We start from the raw sequence: 20699 nt of genomic DNA on the forward strand, positions 1-20699 counted from the left end.
GCATCGTAAAACATTTCTACAAGCCTGCCCTTGCAGCCTCAGTGCGCAGATGTAAACTGTCATTTTGACCTTGCAAACCAAACCTTTGGCCAGGCCTAAACCTTCCTTCTCAATAATTATAAGTCACTCTTAAATTAGGCCCTAAATGTTCATAGGGAAGGTTTGACATGCTGGCAGTGAAACAACCTCTAAAGTGTGGATCGGATGAAGAACTGCTCTGCTATCGGAATAACCTAAAGGAAGACTGGTTCTGCTGTTCTAGAACCCTAGACTCTAGTAGTGACTCCAAGGGTCATTTGGCTGACCTGCTGTTTGACCTACAGGGACACAACAAGCTTCCAGAGGCCTCCCTCCCTGCAAATGCCCAGCTGAACAATTCCAACTGGACCTGCCCTGGACTCTGCTGCTGGAGTGAGTCCTATTCCCAATTGGTGCCCCTCAAATGCTGGACCCTTGGATTGGTGTTAGAGTGCGACCTACTGTCTAAGCCCTTTTTGCAAAATTTCTGCTCTGAGAACCAGTGTGGGACCGGAACCTACACACAAACCAATCCACTGAGGCAGTATTGCCTGTGGAATTGACTTTGCTGCAGCTCCCGCTATGTTCTTCTCTGCCTCAACAAATCCGGTTCGGCAGAAGACAGAATCTGGCCTTGTGAAGCTCTCTTTGGCTATAGCCTGCAGCCTTGCCAAGATGAGGAAATCCGAGTTCCAGAAAAACTTCAATGTTGAGCAGCACCTCATCAATGATAATGACCTATTTGGTGTCAAATCTTGACTTTTCTGACTCAGAACCTTTACTGCCTTCATCGACGGTTCACTGAGGCTTCGTTCAGTGGCTTCCCGTCATTGACAACCCTGTCTTTGGATTCAGCCTGGTGCCTTGCCCCATTGAAGACTTCACCTTCTCAGAATTTCTTCTATGTCTGAAGGTAATTCTTGGATGGGGCCAAACATGTCCTTGTATCTGACCCGCACTACATCACAGTTGGTCTTAACTTTTGAATTTGACCCAGTCGCACACAACCAGATATCTGGGGTTGGTGGTTTGTCCATTTGTCAATATTTTTTTGCTAAAAAAATTACAATTCATATCTCTGGTTCTACTGATTTGAATATTGTCATTTTATGGCAAAATGTTCACTATTTTTCTAAATTAGTTGAGGATTTTTCGTGTGTTGTGTTTTCAATGTATTGCTGTTTGAGTACTGCATAAATAATGTACACATTGCTTCAAAGTTAAGTGTGATTGATTTTGTTCCAAACTAACAGGGGGATAAGCACAGGTATATTTAGTGACTTTTGTAGTTCACCCTGACAAGGATCGTGATTACTATTTGAAGTGTGTTCTTACCCCCATCAACTAATGCCCCGCTTCCCACTTGTACCCAGGACAAAGAAGGAGACTCCAGTTGCCTTATCTCCTGTAGGCTACAGGAACACAACAAACTGCTTGAAGCCCTTTTTCATGAAGGGCCTAACTGACCACTTACAAGTGGACCTGCCCTGGACCCTGCTGGTGGCTTCTGCTGGCATGAGTCTTGAGCCCAAGTGCAGCTCCTGAGAACCTGGGGCCCTTGGTTGTGTCAATATATACAAATACTATGATCTTGTGAAACCTGGGACTTAGAAACGTTTTAGCTACAATGACCTCAGAAAGACTAGGACAAACCTACTAAGTCAATCCGACAGAGGTGCATTGCCATTAGGCCAAAGATTCAGGGATCTCCTGCCCTGTGCTTTCCTCGGTGGCAAATTGTTTTCAGCAGGACATTACAGTGAGGGTATCCAGCATCGTGGAGTCCTGTTGAGCTATACCATACAGCCTTGCCCCATTGCAGGAACCAGAGCTCCAAAAGAATGACTGAGTCCAAACGTACAAATCTTCAATAGGCAAGGTATTAAAAGAGTACAGCCGGTGAGGGATCTCCTTGGGCATTAATAAACATTTTGAATTTCTCCTGCTCTGATCTTTACAGCCTAAAGTCAACTGCGTGGAGCCCTCCTTGGCCACTGTCTACTGCCTTGCCCCACTGAAGATTTTTGACTTCCATTTCAGAGACTAAGTCAAAAGGTTAAACTTTTGCTGGGTCAAACCTTGTTCCTGTATTTGACCTATTCTCCATCATGTTCATACTTCAGTTGTGCCTAGGTACCAGTCAAGAGCAACCACATAACCGTGGATATAGCTTAATGGTTTTTGATGCTATTTTGGTTTAAAATTCATATAGCTGGTTCCCCTATTGGATTTGTATCATTTTGGTGTCATTTTGTTGACTAAATGATTCTATATGTTTATAAATGGTGTAAGGAATGAATCCTTAAAACAAATTTTGACTTACAGACCATATTAGAATTACACTTTAGAATGTGTTTAAATTGTTGCAAAAATGTTTTCACCAGTCTGAGCTCCCGGCTCCGCAGCCCGTCTGCTGTTTTACATGACATCCTGATCTTTAATCCTGCCTACGGCGCGAGCAAATGTAACCACGAATGCGCTGACACTTTCCGCATTCCTCCGATGTCCCCGCCGGCTTTTTTGGTCGAGGATTCATAGAGTTTGCCGACTTTGGACTTTGCCCACGCACTCTGGCCCGACCACCGCCACCGGACACCGCTTATCACGTACGGTGAGACGACTTGGGGCCGGACCGGCGCCTGGGGAAATGTGACCGGCTGTGGAGTGGGCGGCTTGGCGGAGCCTTCTTCGCGACGGAGAGAATTCCTGTATGATTGGGTCCGGGCTGGCGAACCTTCCTTTGTCATGCTACCAGCGGTCAGAGCGGTATCCATTTTAGAGCGCCCACCACCCGCATTGCTATACAGCCGAGGGCTCTCACATCGTGTGAGCCCCGTATAGCGAGCAGTATCTCTTCTTGCCTTAAATGCTATTCCTCCGTCCTATGGAGTCACCCTCACCCCTCCGATGTGGGCTGACTGCAAACATGGTGGCGGTGCCGGTCTACCTCGCCGGAAAGACGGAAGCCTCCATATCCCTGACGCAGGCTGCCCTGCCTACTGTCGAGCTGGAGGGTGTCCCGGTGGCGCCTTTGCAGACTGCCGACATGCTGAAGCGGGGAGCAGACCCGACCTATGGTGATATCCTTCTAGCCCTGGAAGACTTGAGGGCGACATGGTGGCAAAAAGCTCGAGAACTGGAGCGGAAGATCGATGTCGCTATGCCATCCAGGGAACTACTGCGGTTGTCTGACCCCCCAATGCCTCTCATTCCCTTCGATGCGGATACAATGTGGCGACAGGGGGATACTGTGGAACGTCCTCTCCCTGGCTACAGTGTTGAGTGTTCTTTGAATGACAAAGTTGCAGATACAAAGCTCCCTTCCACTTTACAAGCTGAGACTCTGCCTCTGCAAGTGTTGCCACGGCTTCCTCAACATCGCCGGAGTGTGTGCCGTTCTGTGGGGAAAACTGTGTTGGTCACTATCGATGTGGTGATGGTCTATGATCGGGAACTCTCGCTTCCTCTTCCTCTGCGTCTTCTATGCCGGGTGCGGCCATCTTGCTCCTTTGTTCTGCCTGAGGTACACTCCCAGCGGTGGCCATGCTTGGTGGGGTTTCAGCGTTCTGGCCAGGGCTGATGTTGCCTCCCTTGATGATCCTGCCTGACCGCCTGGCATGACCCGGACTAGAATATTTGTCTATGTATCTGATGTGCCGCATGCGTGTAATTTGCCATTGTTGATTGCGGGGGTGGATCTGTGGGGCCGCTTAGGATCGGGCCAGGGCTGGGCGATTTCCTTTAGTTTGCTGTACGTATTGGCGGGCGGGGACTAGGATGGGACTGCTAATTATCTGATTTATTCGCACATTTGGAATGGAGTCTCCCCACCTGCTGCTTTGCTTGCTACTTCAGTTGTGCTGATGATATTCAGGGTGGGGGATGCTTATGGGGCTGGTGGTGACCGGGAGTATGTAAAATGTTCTCCTCCTGCCTTCTCTGGGAGTCGGAGACTGGGATGTTCTTTCCCACTCTCCAGACTCTCTTTCTCACTTGGGGTTCTTTCGGGGCGACAGGCATGCCTATTGGGGGGGGGTGGGCCGTGGCCTTCCGCTGGTATGCAGGGTGGGGGGATGGGATGTGTTCTATGTCCTTTCTTTGTCTCTATGGCCCTCTTTCTCTTTCTTTCTCTCTTCTTCTTCGGTTTCTTTCTCTTCTATGTTTCTTTGTTTCTTCGGGGTCGGGGTTCAGTGTTAGTAGAGAGTTTATTGGGTTCTATCATTCTGTGGTGTAGTGTTTGCTCTTAGTTCCTGGATGGTGGCCACCTGTTTCCTTACAAATGCCCTCCTATATAACGCCTCCTTCTGGGTGCCCCCGTGAACGGTGATGTCTCTCCTGGTCAGTGATCAGCTTCGATTCTTTTTGTAGTTTACTACATTGTACTCGACAACATCATAAAATTAAACCTTTTCTTATCCTGACATTATTGTTCTATGTTCTACACGGTACTTTTCACTCAGAGATTGCTTCAACGGCGCTCTGCCCAATTGGTTTTTCTTTTTTCTTTTTCTATCATCCTTTTCTGATATGTCATAGCGGCCGGCCCCGAGGGGTTGTAGGCAGACGCTGTGTATTGTGCATTTACCAAAATAAAGGTTTTTTAAAAAAAAAAAAAAATGTTTTCACCTAGAAAATAACATATAGGAAAAAGTGTCTGCTTTATAACAAGTTAGAAGTTCTTACGAATGCCTTTTAATGTTGCATGCTTAAATGTATATGAAAATAACGTTGAGAAAATGTTCTTTTGTGTTAGTCTGTCATTTTTAAATGTGCCTCTTTTAATTAGGCCCAAGTCTTTTTCTTTTCAATCTTGGTCATAGCTAAGTAGGAGTCTATTTAGGACATTTAGCCAAGCACCACCATCTTGCTAAAGAATGTGCTGACTTCAAGATTATGCTTCTTTAGCTTCATCATACCATATTCTATCCTTACATATAACAATGAACCTTGTTGGTAATTCACAATGAATAGACTGTTAGAATGAACAATAATTTAGATATACTTATGTACGCTTAACTAATCATTGATATATTTGTTTAGCGCATCTGACTAGCCTTTGTAATCACAATCGAAATAATTGAACGCAGCTTTTAGCTTAGGTAAGAAAGTTCTTATGAGGACATTGCTCCATGTTTCTAGTAGTAGCAACAGCATTTTACTATGTACCAGCATGAATGTTTACAGTGGGAATCGTGAGGAGAAGCAATGGATGTTGTCATCAGATGACTGGTTTCTATTGGATGAGAGATTTGGACACCTGCTAAGTTTTGTTACATTGTTGTGTGATTTTATAGTAATGAGTGTTTCTTGTGAGTTAGGGGAAGATACCTGCACATTGACCTCTGAGACTAACTTGGAGGAGACCCTTTATGACTCTGCGACGAGAGAGTCAATCTCTTGCATCCTTGCCATTTGTTACAGACAGCTATTGCTAAAGGTGACTTTATTCTTACCTTTATTCTGATTTTCTCTGATCAATGCTACTTCAATGATCATTCCTCTATCACTGAAATTCTGACGGTATACTGCAGCTGTGGGGAACTCGGGTGAGTTCCCTGAATGACTCTTCATGGAAAGTTGTAGTCTTTAACTCTGCTCTGACATTTTGCTCTTTTAGGAAAAGGAACTGCTCATGGGTTTTTCTGCTTCAGGTGGATTACACTCTTTAACTAGATAATCACAATTTCTTTTACGGAACACTCTGTATTGATTTATGCTGTCACTAATCAACCTTTTACTCAATGTTTCTCTAAACTTGACTAATCTGAATACATATGACAAAACCACACTAATTCTTTAAGATAAACAAACGTTTTGAAAACGTATTCAACCTCTCTTCATTGGCTGAATATTAGGGACACTGGCAGTTGATGATATATGCATGACTTGTGTTTTGTTCCAGCTCCATTCATACTACGGTAGCAAAGGTTCATCCGACCTGTCAAGCGCCATCTGGATTTCCAAAGATCAAGATCTGTAAGTCGGGGTGTTTAGTCCTAAATACCATATGGCCAATCCTTTAAGCACTAACAAGTGGAGTGAATTTGAGGTGTTTTTGACTTTTTAACAGTTTTGATTCTTCCAAATACTTTACACTTTATGCAGACAGACTTTTTACGCAAGTTAAGTCTGTCTACTCTGTGCTATGGCTATTCAGGGTAAAGCTCAGGTTTCAGTTACTGAACCCTTTATTGAACCTAGCAAGAATACTTACATTATTTCTTGCGGTGGACTACCATCACCCCAACTAATAATCCATTTTCTTACTGTGACAATTCGGCATTTTCTCTTGGAGGAAGTAGTCTGCATTTGCCGCTATCACTGAACTTGCTTTGCCCGTCAAATGAACCTAGTGTTAGTAAATGTAGACCAATGTATGCCTGTGCTCCTTGATTGCGACATAAATAGTCCTAGATGCTGACACAGACCAGATGCCATTCCAAACATTACAAGAACATTGTTTTTATAACAAAGTCAGCTTACATCACCCTTAAACACATCACAGCAAAGTTTTCTGCACTGTGTAATGGATAATTTGAGAGAGAACTTTCCAGAGTCTTTGCCAGTATGCTAAGGTAAGAGTTTCCTCTGAGCACCACGTGGCCGGCACCTCACAACTAAAGTAAGCTGGTTTATTATTTCCTTCCCTTCAGGTTTTCACTGAGGAGGTGGAATTTGAGTTATATTTTATTTTTAAAAGTTAAAATATTTGAACAGGAGATGCTCTGACTGCTTATATCATTGCCCTGGAGTCTCAACATTATGTTTTTTGAACGCCCTGTGTTATCCCTCAATTAAATACTTGTAGCATGTACTTTGCACAGTTTGAAATGTTTACATCAGCCCCTCCCCCCTAATAAATCATATGTGGCAGGGTGGGATGGCACAAGTTTTCTAAATGGCCGAGTGGGGCCATGTCAAAATTGACTTTTCTCGCGCAGTGCAGAACTAGGCGCTGGGTTTATTCAACTGCAGGGCATAAAATACATTATTTTAATCCCATATTTCTCAGAGTTAGTGCTTTATTTTCAGATGCTGCATTTCAAAAAAATTAAGCAAGGTTTGCCTCTTTCTGTTTCCAGGATGTGTTGTATGAAAATATAGCACTAACTCAGAGAAATATCAGGTTAAAATAAACCGCATTAAAAAGGTTAAAAAAGCCCATCGTGTTACGGCCTCGGCTCTTGCAGGAAGTCGCACCCTGGAAATGGAAAAGAAAAAATGTAAAAATACACAGCCAGAGAGGTCCACAAGGCAAGTGTTTTCCGTATCTGAAAATGGATGAAATAATTAGAATTCACCTTTGATTAGAAGAAGCGTGTGCTGAGCTAAAGTAATCACAGATGTTGACATATGTTGGATGTGCAGGCCGGGAATATTTTCCCTGTGATAAGCCCTTAGTGCCCCAGAAATGTCACATATGCGCATGTTGATGTTTGCTTTTGAATATAACATCAAATGGTAGGCAGTAAGATAACGCTATGCACACCTGGAAGCACTCAAAGCTAATGTAGCATGATCAGTCGACCAGCATGGGCCGCAGACACAGGGTTGGCTTGATGGCAATATATAGGGCGGAAGGGAAAGTCGAAACAGCAGATGTCAGTGGTCAACCTCTATGTGTTTTCTACTTTTTCTTAAACAAAAAATTGACAAAGGTAATGCAGCCCATAAATTTCCTTCAGCAGAGGATAAGAAGAATTGCCTGAAATATTAAAGTGTTGGGATGGCGGTGGTTCTCGCACGCGATGCCCATTGGGCTAAAGGGACTTCAGGGTCACTGTCATATGTCTTAGCCAGTGGCGCCCGGTGACCCTCCACACTGTAGGGCCGTTGAGAGCCAAACCCAGTGGGGGCCAAAAGGATAATTAAAAAAATTAAAACTGTACTCACCCGTGCTCTCCTCCGTATTTCGCTCTACTCGTCCTCAGCATGACGACATCTCATGGAGCCTAAGGAAACCCCCTTCTGCAATTCATTTTATTTTATTACTGTGTTATTTTTCACTTTTGCTGCACTAGCAGCAAGGAGAGGGGGGTTGATCCTCCTCCGCCTTACAATATTACTGTTTTTTTTATGATTATGTCTATGATTGTGACAATTTTTTCACCGGCTTTAAATATGACTGTATATTGTATTTGATTAAATACTGCATGTTACAATTGAATTTTAGATTGTGTCTACACGGACAATTTTCTTGTTCCCTAAAAAGAAGATACGTTATTTGAGGGAATTTGTTTTTTAATGAAATGTAACAAATAATCCTTGAGCGCTATATCTCTAGTTTGGTGGCATATTATTCAGTGGAATCATTAGTAGTGGTTTGATTTTTTTTATTATACAACTTGTGTGAATGGTAGGTGAGTCTGGTGAAAATTCTATTCTAACATTAGTACCAAGGGGAAATCTCATTTTCTCTACTGCTTAGTAGTGCCCTGTTCCCTTTGGCAGGGGGACCACCTCGCTAGTTGTATTCACCAGTTTTCTAAACATATTGAGCAGCACCAATTACTAGATGCTAGCCAAATGAGTTTAAAACCTGTTTTTTTTCACTGAGATTGCCAGTGTCGCTGTATTGAATGATGTCAGAAAATGATGAGATTTCTACCTGCCTCATCCCAATGTTACAGTTGTTGTCCTGTTAGCTCCAAATTAGGATTTTGAAGAAAAACCTACTTTTTATTCTGTGCACATTAAAAAACGTGTGATATTAATACTACCATCATTTCTAAATTGAATTATGTCAATGTTTGCTACACTGGCCTTAATGAGGCAGGTATGTACAAGCTTCATGGCGTTCAGAACATGGCAGCGTGACTTGTACCTTAGATCTTTCTCCTTTGTCGCTTTCTCCATTTTTAATGGACTCCATCTTGGGCTGTGCAAAATAGAGGACCATTCTATATTTAGGAAGGCTCTCAAAATTCATCTATTTGATTGATTATCTTGATTTCTTTTTTGATGTTGTTAGTCAGTTGAGTGACAAGATACCAGAGGGCATCTTTTGCACTTTTTAAGTAACAGCTCATCTTATATTTTGTATATATAGGTTTCCACTATATTAGCAAAGTGCCATCTGGCACTAAACGCAGGGCTGGTGGCCATTTTAGAAGGCACTGAACAGAAATGAAGGACTGTGGCTCTGTCCTTTGGTATTGGAGCATTGTGCCCTAACGGTTAGCCCAGATGTCTGGCAGCTGACCTCTGGATAGACTGAGAGATAGCTCAGTTATATGAAGCCTGAAATACAACTTATGTCAAGCAGAGTCATACCTCTCCCACCTAAAGCAAAGGCCTCTATGATTGGTTTCTCCAAGTGCATTGTAGGGCAGTGGTAGAATTTGCTTTAACGTATATGGCTTGTATTTTTTCCCTCCAATATGGTGTCTTGCAGAGGAAGTACACTAGCACTCCCCTCGTTCAGGAATTGCGTCACTGTATCCTGCCTCTTCAAACTAGTGTAGTTTGGCAGCAAAATGCGAGTGGAACCATATTCTACCGTCAAACTAAGCCTGGTTGTCAAAAGCTGCATAAGTCCAAGTAGATTGTCATTGGTTGTGCCTGTTCATGCCTCCCCCCCCTAGTTTAGGCCTTCGTTTTACCCTAGTTTCTGTGCCATATCTGGAACCTGAGACAATGGGGTATACACCTCATATCAAGTCTGTACGTGGGTTAAGTTCTCCGATGACGTATCACTGATGTATGCAGTTGATGTGTACCACTATTGAATGTACAATCTGTTATAACTATCTGAAAGATCTATATGATGTACAATGTGGTGGAGAAGTGTGGCTCACTGGTTAGAGGAGGCATACCCTGAAGCAGAGGTCAGACCCGGGACCAGGGTTCAATTCCCGACGCGGCAGGGTCTGAGCCCAAGTGTCCACGGACTCGATAATTCTCACTTCGGTGCCTACTCAAATCATGGGTTCACACTCTGCAACTCTGGGCAATAGCTTGCTTAATCTCCACAACGCCCCCCCCGCGGCGGGATGCCTGGCTTTCACCTTGGGGATGCCCAGTACGGGTTATCTCACAGGGAAAAACCAGGACGGGTTCCCAATGCAAGCGCCAAGATGCCCAAGGGTAAGTTGAGCGCTATATAAGCACACATAATAATAATAATAATAATAATAATAATAATGTGTCTAATGTAAAAATGGCAATAAAAATAAGTTTAAAAAAAAATAAATAAGTCCAAGTAGATTGTCAATGCAAGAATATTTCACAATGAAAACACTACTTTGTGCACTATGTTTACTAGTGTTACAATACAAACTGATAGCCATGTAATTTACCTAGCATTTCTCTTGTGCCCTATTCAAGGGTGTCTCTTTTACTACCCAGGACAGGATAAATGCTGTAATTAATATAAAAATTTTGAAACAGTCATTATAGAAAATATGGTCATTTTTCTCAAAGGAATTTTGGAGAAATTCGTACATAATCTTAAATGTTATAATCCCTGCAAGATTTAATAACAACTTTGATATGTTAGTGGAGTTGGCTCGTTATGGCCTTTGGGCTTCAGAACAGAATTTAAAGCATGTGTGTTGTTATTATAACATACGCTAGTAGAGGCATGATTACAGTTTCTGTTGGAGTGACCTCTTTGCAGGAGAAGGCATTAGCATCACATTCTATGTCTTCTGGGGTTTGAAGGAATACTTGGATTTTTTGTATACTAGGACACTATTCATTGATACGTTATTTCACGGCACCCACCTATTTTGCCAGTGTTTTAGGCTTGGTGGCCTCCTGCATTGATGTAGCTCAGGCATCTCACAGCAGAGCTTCTCAATCAGGGATGCAATTTGGTATTTTATTTTGATTAAGCACAGATTACTAGGAGAGTGAAAAACAACCTATAATATTGCCAGCTGATTGGCCCTCACTTAAAAAATTAGAGGATTCCTGGTAGGTGTATTAGGAATCAAGCCAGTAACTTGCCAGTCACACATGCCAAAATAAGGTGCATTAACCCATTAAACTCAATCTTCTAAGATGGGTAAATGTGTGCAGCCTCACACAAGCATATGTTGTAAAGTCCTAATAAACAGGCTGTTAACATATCTTTTCTCATTTTAAGGTATGGGCCAACATGGCAACTGCCCAGGGCCTCGCCTTCCATGGGGCTCCTTGGGAAAGTGAATATTCTCTTTATTTCAGCCATGTCAATACTATTTCTCAATCTAAACTGCACTTCCTCTGCCTACCTCTACATCTGACTCTGTCACTCTCCTCCTTTGTGTGATTCTGTTAAAGATGAATATATTGTTTAGGATTGTTTGGCATCATGCCGGATTGAATAAGCAGAAAATAGACAATAAAACTAAAATTTGTTCTATACAATAGCCCACAAAATATGTTTTGCCTGGGGCTAAAAAAATCCTTAAGATGACACTGCACAGGGATCATTTTTTGTGAATGGTCATGAACCTGCCTGCTTTGTCCCTTTACCAAAAGTGTGTTGCAGTGAAACCAAGGAGTGAGTGACAACCTATTATTGAGTGTTATTTCTCTGCTCAAAGCCTGATCTAACCTCATTGGTGATGCCGGATTTTCAAGCAAGTGGAATGAGTGTTCCTAGACAAGCTAAAAGTAAAAATCAGGAGCGGCCTATGCAGGTAAGAGCAGTGGGGCAGGGTGATAGGAAGTCGACAGATGAGCTAAAATAAAATAATAAAAGAAAAAGAAAACAACTTTGTGCTTGATGCTGCGAGCGCAAGGTAAGTGTTTTTCTTTTTTTTTAATTTTGATTTACCTACTCGTCGTCTGTCGACTTCCTTCCCACCCTGCCCACCGCTCTTCCCTGCTCCTGGTAAAAATGTGTCTGCTGACTCAACATTGCAGTGGGTACACATTGCCAGTGACTAGAGTTTTCACTATAGGTCGTCCAATGAGGGTAAGGCAGGGGCATCTTAATAGCATTACAGGCCCCCGGGGCAAAGCAGTGCACTGGGCCCTGCATACACAACCACTGACAGGAATAAAACTGTCCTTGGATGAATTTGTATGCAGTCCTTATGCTCGTGAGGCCTACGTGCAACTAATTCTATGTCAGGACAGGAGGCTCCGATTATGCTTTCTCATTTCTTTATTAGAAATGCCCAGCAGCCAATCAGAACCGTTTATGAAACGAAAAAACTACAGTACCCATGAGTACCCGGGTACCACGTGACAACCATAGAGTCTCTCCTATAAAAGGTACAACAATAGATAGTACGTCCTCTTTCTTTGCTGCTCCGCAGCCAGTTAAGTGCCTTTTTTTTGTTTTATTACTGTTACATTGTTGCATTATTGTCTGTGCACTACTGTTGGGACGCGCTCGCTTCCAAATTGTATTTAGCTATTGCTACATTGTTGCGCGCTGTCCCGGTTCATTTATTTCGTTTGCTCCGCTTCGCGCGGCGCGCATGCAGGGAGCGTGGTCTCACCTCCCTTGGGCGTGACGCTCGCTCGAGCGTCGGTGTCCGAATTCGGTGGAGTGGGAGAATAGGGGCTGAGAAGCTCGCGCTAGCGCGCGTGCTTCTCTATTTACATAAGAACTGAGGCGGCCGTTCCGCGCATGCGCGGCGGCCATTTTCATTGTTTACAAAGCGTGTTTTCACACGCAGCTCAGGAATCGGTTGTTCTTCACACCGCTGCCCACTGCCTCAGCTTCTCTTCAGCCCCATCGACGCCCTTTGCTGTTTAAAGGTCTGGGGCTGTATAATTACGCATAGGCTCTGCCTAGAGTGACTCAGCAAGCCCTCCCTCCACAATTAATTTAATTATTTATTTTTTGGTCAGCCTTTTTTCTGTCCATTAATTGGCTTGCTGTGGGGTTTTTCACTCCCCCTGAATTGTGCCTTTGGCATTGTAATATTAATTGACATTAAATTGTCATTTGGTGGGCATTACTTTCACTTTTTCTGTGAAACTAAGAATAATGGAGGAGTATTTTGATGAAGATGATTACTCTTACGAAGAGGAGAGCTCAGGTTTCCTTGAGCAAGATTTAGTCGAAGCATTGGACCAAGGAGTTCAACACTCCGTTACCAAAGCCCTGGTCCACGCTATTAACCCATTGAAGCGTCATTTGACGCAATATGCAAAGCAGCAAGGTTGGTTGCCTTCTTCTCGCTCTTCCAAATCCCCAATAAATCCACACAGGGCGGATTTCAAACGTTTGGCTAAAACTCTAGCCTCAGAAAAGGCTTCCTCCAGTCCTTTGGTAGGCGCTTCTACCTCGGCAGCCTGTCACACTGACTCTGACGGTCCTCCTTCTTCCTCTTCTGACCAGGATGTCCCTCCACCACGCAAGAAGGCTCGCAAGGAGCATTACGTGGACGCTCCTACTCACCCGCAAGTCCTAACCTTTGAGCCTTCGGAGATATATCACCCCCATTCATCTTCATGGCTTCCTTCTCCTGCAGTAGCTGAATATGTCCAGGCGCACATCCGTCAACCTTTTGAAAAGGAGGTTAGAGCTCGCCTCCGCTCCGAGTGCCCTCGCCCGGATCTTGCAGATCACCTGGCAGACACTCCTGAAATTGACCCCACAATGCTTTCCTATCTGAAGAAATTTGCTAAGGACCCTAAAAAGGGTCTGGACAGATCTTGGCGGTCCTGCCAAGATAAAATGTTGAATTTAATGGGACCCCTCACCAAGATCCTTGATCTCGGATTTCAGGCCAAGGAAGCAGAATCTCTTGTGGATCCAGATGAACTCATAGAATGGGCTCAGAGGGCTATTTGCCAGTTGGGCAACGCAAATTGTGCCATTTCTAGTGAGCGTCGCCGCTCTATTCTTCTAAAGATTGACCCGAAATTGGCGGAACTCTCCACTTCCGAGTCTGGTCCGGTGGCACAGGGTCTTTTATTTGGCCAACCGTTCCTTAAGGAACTTACTAAATTTGTAGCAACCTTCAGTGGTTTGGATAAGGCGCAAGCTTCTATCAAGCGTGCACTTCGTCCGGTTTTTGCCAGGGCCGGACGACATAGGGGACGCTCGTTCGGCCGTGGCTCCAATAACTCCTCCCAGAGAGGTTTTCAGTCCCAGAGAGGCGGGGGTCAGGACTCCGGCTACAACACCCGCTCAAACTTCTATCCTTCCCGAAAGGGGAGAGGTCAATTCCGGAAAGGCCGTTCCGGTGGCAACCAAGGTGCTTACCAAGACTCTAATACCTCAGGTGAGTTTGATTTGTTTTTCCGAGGTGGTTCTGGGGGGCAGAATACGTTTTTTTCTCCAGAACTGGCGTCAAATCTCCAACGATGCTTGGGTTCTGCAAACTGTTCAGGGTTTCAAAATAGAATTCTATCAGACCCAACATCAATCCCTCCCCCCTCCTCCTCTCCATTTTTCTCTTCAGGACCAAAAGTTTATTTCGGCAGAGATAGACTCCCTTCTCGCCAAAGGGGCAATCAGGTCAACTGTCCCCCACCCTCACGGGTTCATCAGCAATGTTTTTCTGGTTCAGAAAAAAGGGGGTGGCAATCGTCTGGTCCTCAACTTGAAGGATTTCAACTGAAGTGTAGTTTACAGACACTTCAAGATGGAAGGGATCCATCTTTTGCGCGATCTTCTGCGCGAAGGGGACTGGATGGTTCGGCTCGACCTCAAGGATGCCTATCTTTCCATTCCCATTTACGAGCCTCATCGTCGTTTTCTTCAATTCAGTTGGCAAGGAATATGGTACGAATACACAGTTCTCCCATTCGGCCTCTCGTCAGCACCCTGGTGCTTCACGAAACTTCTGAGGCCTGTAGTGGAATGTCTGCGTGCTCGGGGTGTCCGCCTGATAATCTATCTCGACGACATTCTTCTCATGGCGGACAAACCCCTCACAGTATTAACCCATCTGGAATTGTCTATCGACCTTCTACAATCCCTGGGTTTCCTAGTCAATCCGCTAAAGTCTATCTTGAATCCTACTCAAGTAATCGAATTTCTGGGTTTTCAAGTCAACTCCCTATCCTGTCAACTATTATTACCACACCAAAAGATTCGGTACATCAAGAGAGAATTGAGGTCTGTTCTTTCCAGACAGATTGTGTCCTTGAGGTCGTTAGCTCGGGTAGTAGGTCTCCTGGCGTCCTCCATTCAGGCGATATTCCCAGGTCCGCTGCATTACAGAGCACTTCAGAGATTGAAGATTCGTCACCTCCAAAAAGGTCTTCGCTATTCAGATCTGATTCCTCTTTCCGAGGATGCGAAGAGCGAGATGCAATGGTGGTTGGACCACATGGAGGCCTGGAATGGACGAGCCCTGTTCGGCTCCGCTCCGGATCTGGTGATAGAATCGGATGCCAGCCTTTGGGGTTGGGGAGCCAGGTGCGGACCAATCTCCACCGGGGGTCGCTGGTCTCCCCAGGAACTGTCTCTTCACATCAATTGCCTAGAACTTCTAGCGGGGTCTTTTGCGATTCGGTGTTTCTCCCCTCATCAGACCAATTGTTGTATTCTTCTCCGCATGGACAACGTTTCAGCGGTCCGGTATGTCAACAAGTTGGGGGGAACACGATCCAAGATTTTGGCGGAGATCGCCAAGGATTTTTGGCACTTCTGTCTTCAACAGAAGATCACAGTTATTGCCGAATATCTTCCCGGTTGCCGCAATCAGATTGCGGACTGGAACTCTCGCCATCTTCGCGACTTCAGCGATTGGCGCCTTCATCCGCGCATTTTTCGCATTCTCCGTCGGACTTGGGGTCATTGTCACCTAGATCTGTTTGCGTCTCGCCTGAATACTCAACTCCCTCTATTTTTCAGCTGGAGACCGGATCCGAAAGCCCTGGCCACAGATGCATTTCTTCAGACTTGGCCGTCCACTCTGTGCTACGCCTTTCCCCCGTTCATGTTGATTCCCAGGGTTCTGGCCTACTCGAAACGTTTTCAAACGGAGCTGATTCTCATTGTTCCGCTGTGGAGAGCTCAACCATGGTTCCCGGACCTTCTGGAGATGTGTTGTGCGGTTCCGTTCCTTCTTCCCCAGAAGTGGAATCTGTTGCTGGATCCTCTAGGCGATCCGCATCCCCTGGTTCTATCCGGCAATCTCCTACTGTTGGCGTGCCGAATTTCGGGGATCGCTGGTCGCTCCCAGGCCTTTCACGCGACGCTTCCAAATTCATCAGTGACGCCTGGTCTCCCAGTACTCACAAAAGATATAGAGCCTCATGGAAGCGTTGGTGTGACTGGTGTGTTCAACGGGAAGTTGATCCCGCTTCAGCGGATGTGGCTCTGATTATTAATTTTCTAGCTTCTCTCGCTTCTTCTGGTCTGGCCTATCGTACGGTCAACAACTTCCGTTCCGCCATCTCTGCCGCCCATGTTCCCATTAATGGCAAACCGGCGGGTGAACATCCTTTAATTTCCAAGTTGCTTAAGGGCATTCGTCTAGCGAACCCTCCGTGCCCTAAATATGTCTCGCTTTGGGATGTCTCCATTGTTTTGAGATTTTTGGAGGCTTGGCCTTCTAATTCATTACTTTCTCGTAAACAGCTCTCTGCTAAATTGACCATGCTGTTATGTCTCGTTTCTTGTAAACGAGTGTCTGACGTGCGGGCGTTAGACTTGGCAGGTCGAAGATTTACACCTGAGGGTGTCACTTTTCTAATTTCTAAACGCACCAAGACTGCTACCTCTTCGGTTACTTATCCTTCCTTTCCTCATCATCCCAACCTTTGCGTTGTTCAATGTGTCAAGGATTACGAGGTATGTACTGCACCTTTACGTTCTGATACACAGGGTCAACTACTTATTGCCTTGCAAAAACCTTTTCGTCCTGTTACTCCTGCTACATTAGCTCGCTGGGTTAGATGGCTCTTATCTGAGGCTGGAATTGATGTTTCCATTTTTGGTGCTCACTCGGCTCGCGGGGCCATGGCCTCTAAAGCGTTCTCGATGGGTGTTTCATTACTGGACATCATGAAAACCGCAGATTGGTCTTCTGATTCTATGTTCAAAACGTTTTATTACAAGCCTATCGAACATATTGCTTCTGTTGTGGTGGATCAGCTTTGAACAAGCATAATCGGAGCCTCCTGTCCTGACATAGAATTAAAAATTTGCAAACATTCGTGACAAGAATTTTCAATTCTATTAAGGACAAGGAGGCGAGGATTATCCCACCCAAATTCATGTTTGATTCTCATGTTTATCATTGTCACAGTGGCATTTGATTTATGACAATGCATTGTATTTCTCATTGTTTACCCTTCCCTTTTTATTGCCTTCATTCTCTTTATTGGATGAGTATTACGGCTATACTTTTCTTTTCAGGTTCTGACCCGAAATAGTGATTTCTACTGTTTATCCTGTTTACTCCGCTTGGATCATCTGCTGCCTTCCTCTGTTCGGCGTTTGCTGTGTTTCTAGCGTCAGGATGATCACCGACTGTGGATGATGGACTTGGTTCCTGGCTTGCTTCTTTTTCCATTGGATTTCATGTTTTCATGTGAACTGCTCCTCACCAAAGAAAGAGGACGTACTATCTATTGTTGTACCTTTTATAGGAGAGACTCTATGGTTGTCACGTGGTACCCGGGTACTCATGGGTACTGTAGTTTTTTCGTTTCATAAACGGTTCTGATTGGCTGCTGGGCATTTCTAATAAAGAAATGAGAAAGCATAATCCTCGCCTCCTTGTCCTTAATAGAATTGAAAATTCTTGTCACGAATGTTTGCAAATTTTTAACTGCCCAGCATACCCATGCATTAAGACGACACTTAAGTACAGGGGCGAAGGCCCACCCTTGCTAAGATTTTAGTACATTCCTTAGTTGGGATGAAAATGGCAGAGGAGTGAGATGTGCTCTCGTTAAAATAAACTTACGCACCTAGTTTTAATCTCAGTGCTCATTTCACAAAGAGAAACATTTCTATCAACACTTCAAATCCAAAAAAATAAAGCAAACCAGCCATGCATGTTTTTTAGTCAGTAATAAGATATGAGGGGGCCTCTAACATATGTCATCAGAAGCTTTAAAGTATTTCTTCAGTATCTACAGAATGACGCTAAGTCGCCGCTTCCCACCACACGGAGAGTGTGATCAAGATGTGGGTAAAGCGCTTGAGTACCTTCAAAGCATCTACAGGGCAGGATTAATGAGGAGCTAGGCGAGCATACGGGAGGAGCGCGCCATCCCGCTAACGAGTGCACCCTGCTGTAGGCAAGGTGTTTAATTAAAAGAAGAAACACTTTGCGGGAGCATAACTTTATTACCTACTAGGCTGGCAGCACGTGTTTACGAAAGATATGTCTCTGGCGCGATGAAAAATAATGGGCTGTGGAAAAGAAACAAAAAGCTCATGCTTTTTTGTAAGACACCTGACAAACGATGTAGGAGCCGGAGACCAGCTCCACAAGCAGAGAACAAGCAAAGGGAAGACTGCAAAAGCGGATACAAGCGCGCATTTTATTTTCTGCCCCCAAAATGGAGCTTTGCCTGTGAAAACAGGTGCGTTTTAAGTGCAATCTGTGTTGCCTCTGCTCAGCTGACAGACAACGTTGAACAAACAGTAAAACTCACGAGGTAATGTAGCTGCCTGACACTAAATTAAAGGAGACAGTATCGCCCTCTAAAATCGCATCCGCTAAATCACCTACCACCATATCACGAGGTAATTATAAAATTACTGTTCTTTAATCCAACTATACTTTCTATATGAGGTAAGTGTAAGTGGACTGAATATTAATCAGTAAACTCTTATCTTAAAAAGCGTTGGGAGGTCGAGGTACTGGGAGCAATATTAGCGTGATACAATTCACGCGTGCGCAAAAGAGACCTTCCACCAAGCATAGTGTCAATATCAGCAACACTCCCCATCCCACATACAGCAATATCATCAGTAAATAAACCACACAACACATTGTTTGTGGAGAAAATGGCTTCCGTGGGTGGATATGTAAACGGATTGTGACGTCAGTGCAGGCCTTTATAGCCACTCATGCTTATTGGCTGTTCCCATTAGGCATTTGACTGCCTCATTGCTTTTATTCTAACTCTACCCACCCCTTTCGAATAGCTGCTGTGTGAAACAAGTCTTACGTGTCCCTTCATTCATTTTGATGTGTGGCTATTTCACCGGGAAGCACCTTCTGTGCTCAACTGTACTGGGCTGTGCAGTTACATCCTTTAGCCGAAGTTCATGCAGATTGTGGTCATTAGATCAACACAAAATGTGTTGTCTGGTTAGAATTGGAAACACATAATATTTGAAATTGGAAACACATCATCATCACTGGATTAGTGGACCAGTGTACAAATGCATCCACTCCAGGGATGACGATTGCACTCATGGTCACGGGTTAGAACCCCAACAGGTGCACCCAGCCTCTCATCTTTCTGAGGTTGATATATAAGCTGGGTCACAATAACCACCTGCTATTTCACTGCAAAGGGTTATAAAATGTGGGTGAATGTGTGCTATATAATTACAAGTTATGTTAAGTTTAGACACTTTAAAGGGTAACAATGACGTCAAAAAACACAGGGCCAGGTCCTGCCTGTGCCCAGTTCTGAAAAACCGAGCTCTAAATAGTTCTCTCAGAGTCTTCTTGTTTTGGACTTATCTTCAGTAAAACTAGTGAAAGGTACAGGCTAAAGGATTTACCCTAATGTCAAGCAGCAGGAAGATAACCGATCTTGTAAAACCTACACTGAACCTATCCATCTCGCCAGCTGCAACGAGAAAGAAATTGTGCTGGCCTCTAGACAGTATGAACCTGGACAAGCGAGAGATTTTAAATAGCTAAGCAGTCACCTTGCTTGCAGGGTGGTCCCACTTAAGTTACCCCCAAAGATGAAAAATTAAATGGTAATACATTAATTACCATTTTATTTTTCATCCTCCTGTTCTGAACCGAGCGTCAGGATGGGGGCGGGGCCATTTCTGAATGACAGCAGCAGGGAGGAGGGTGGGCTGTTTGTGCACTTTTTAAAATGCACAAGTCGCTTTGGTCGGCCGTCTTGCGGCGGTCAGCCAGACGTGCACTTTGAAACCTCTACTCAGCTGTCTTAAGACAGACAGCTGGGTTAGAGTAATTGCAGGCCTCCAGGGCTCTGGGGCTGCTTCTCAGTCCAATCAGGGTGCTGCTCTCACAGCATGAGAGCGGCACCAGGATTGGTGCCCCCACTGCGGCATCCAGTTCAGAAGAGGTTCGGTTCAGAGGAGGTCCACAGAGAAGGACGTTGATTCAGGTAAGATTAAAAAAAATAATATTTGTGCGCGCATGCCCGTCGCCATAGATGCCACCCTCCACTGCTTGCTCTGGAAAGCAATTAACAGGCCTCACGGAGAAGCAAGCAAGTCACTGGTAAATTCCCTGGAAATCCCTTTGTTTGGCAAATTCTTTACTCTTTTTAATTTTGCATTTCATCCTGAAATGGTATCGTTTCTCTTTAGAAATGTCAGGCTCCATATCTGTGGTGGGACACTTGTTGCTTTTTTTTTTTAAGTTTACCTAATGTAATAGTTATAAATATACAATTGAAACTTTATGACTATTTACTCTAAAAATCAGGCATTCATTGATATTGTATTGTCGGCAAATGATAGTCGCTTTTCCTCTGTGAGTTTGGATGCAGGATAATATCTTTTTACTTGTCTACATTTTACCAGAGCACTGAGTGAGTAGCTCACCCAGTCAAGCTATTGTTGGTTGTTTGCTGAGATTTGTGGTCCTTTTTGAACCATA

General features: G+C 44.3%; 1 protein-coding gene across 6 annotated transcripts in view; it reads right to left on the reverse strand.

Annotated features, from left to right (window-relative positions):
• The window catches only part of SLC8A1 (solute carrier family 8 member A1), a 1275220-nt gene that overhangs the window by 374356 nt on the left and 880165 nt on the right, over positions 1–20699 (reverse strand). The gene's annotated exons all lie outside the window — the stretch shown is intronic.

This window comes from Triturus cristatus, chromosome 6 (genome assembly GCF_964204655.1).
Source record: "Triturus cristatus chromosome 6, aTriCri1.1, whole genome shotgun sequence".
In the NCBI taxonomy this organism is placed as follows: domain Eukaryota; kingdom Metazoa; phylum Chordata; class Amphibia; order Caudata; family Salamandridae; genus Triturus; species Triturus cristatus.